Here is a 1,752-nt window from a genome sequence, read left to right as displayed (position 1 = left end):
AAATGGACACATCTTTTCATCCCGCCCCCAACCCCCAGAGGCTTTTCAAGGGCCAATAAGCATTCTTCTTTAGAGCTCTGGTTCGCATACAAGCAGCAACGTGATTACACCCCGGTACAGCGTACGGTCATTTTGGTTGTATTATGTCGACATTCAAAAACCAATTGGGCACCTCTATTTCCAGCGACATTAAGGAGGTCTTGCTTTTAGAGAGCTTCCGGAATTTGGATGCATTTTACCGTTAGCATTATTTCTGGATTATTGCTTTTTGCCATTTTCTGCCATATCTTTTTCATGATTGTTATTAGTTCTTCTTGGCTGATCCAAGAATTGGAAGGTATTTGTCTTGTCTCTCTTGCCTTGGGTCTGTGAGCACCCAGCGTTCCTCCAGCAGCCCCTTGGGGTTTTGTTTGGCTTTAGCACCAGGCTTTCGCTCTGAAACTTGTCTTACTCAGAGGCAATGCACCCAGGAGACTTCCTCGTCGCAGCTATGACTAGTTCAGTTAAACCAGCGGGTGCCCTAATGTAGAAGAGCCTCCTGCATCCGGACGTGTTCGTACCAAGATATCTTGCTGTCAGCAGGGTTAGCTGAATTAGCGGTAGAAATCCGCACCAGAAATGGTGACCGCCCCCATTGGGGTATTTTGAGGAGGTTATCAGAATACTTAACCTCCTAAGAAGGTTTCAAAACGCTGGATTCTTTTTAACCAGTTGGACCTACGCGATGTAAATGCAGTTCTTAGAGCAAACCGAGGAATGACGGGAGCTCCCAGACTTCCCCCTTTCATTATTCCTTTGATCACTGTTACTCCCCCATGCCGCCCTCTCGGTGCACCAAGCAAGGCTCTTGCGCCTTTCCTGCAATTACGCCTTTCCCCCACCAGGGGCGGATGTGCCCATTGTGCCCCCCGAAGAGAGGGCCGCTGGCTTAGGGGCTGGAGCCACAGCGCACTGTCCCGGGGGCCAGGTGAGGAGAGCCGGGATATGGGGCCGGACAGAGCGGGGCACACGCACTGGGGCTCAGACGGGCTAGTGGGGGAAGACTAGGCTGGGGCACAGGAGCTAGCAGGGGGCTGGAACAATGTGTATCGTGGGGGGCTGAGAGCCATTGAACCAAACTGTAAACTCTGTGTACCACAGAAATCACTTCAAGCCAGTGGGTGCTGCAGCAACCCAGCACCCCTAGTTCCAGCACCTCTGGGAGCTAGTGGGGTGACAACATTGGGCTGAATGGGAGTGAGGGGTGCAGGGCCATATGGGGACAGGGGCGTTGGGGGTGTAGGGACACATAGAATCATAGAATATCAGAGTTGGAAGGGACCTCAGGAGGTCATCTAGTCCAACCCCCTGCTCAAAGCAGGACCAATTCCCAGCTAAATCATCCCAGCCAGGGCTTTGTCAAGCCGGGCCTTAAAAACCTCCAAGGAAGGAGACTCCACCACCTCCCTAGGTGAGGCGAAGGGCAGATGTGCCTGACCAAATGGGAGAGGCTAGGGGTCAGGCAGGGTCTGCATGAGGGAGGCTCCCCAACAATCTCCCCCCCCCAAAAAAAAACCCTGTTCCAGACTTCTCTCACCACACTCAACAAAACCCCAGGTTCACTCCCAAGTACTTTCCCAACAATTACTTCCTCTTCTCTCAGCTTCTCCAACACCCTGGACTCCCCCCAAGCCTTTGCACTGCTTCTCTGGGGTGCCAGAAATTTCTCTCTCACACATACATACACACAGTCTCCCCCCGCCCCCCACATCT

The sequence above is a fragment of the Chrysemys picta genome, chromosome 6, assembly GCF_011386835.1.
Source record: "Chrysemys picta bellii isolate R12L10 chromosome 6, ASM1138683v2, whole genome shotgun sequence".
NCBI classification, from domain to species: domain Eukaryota; kingdom Metazoa; phylum Chordata; order Testudines; family Emydidae; genus Chrysemys; species Chrysemys picta.
The sequence above is the reverse complement of the archived record's forward strand: the minus strand, read 5'-3'. Positions refer to the sequence as shown.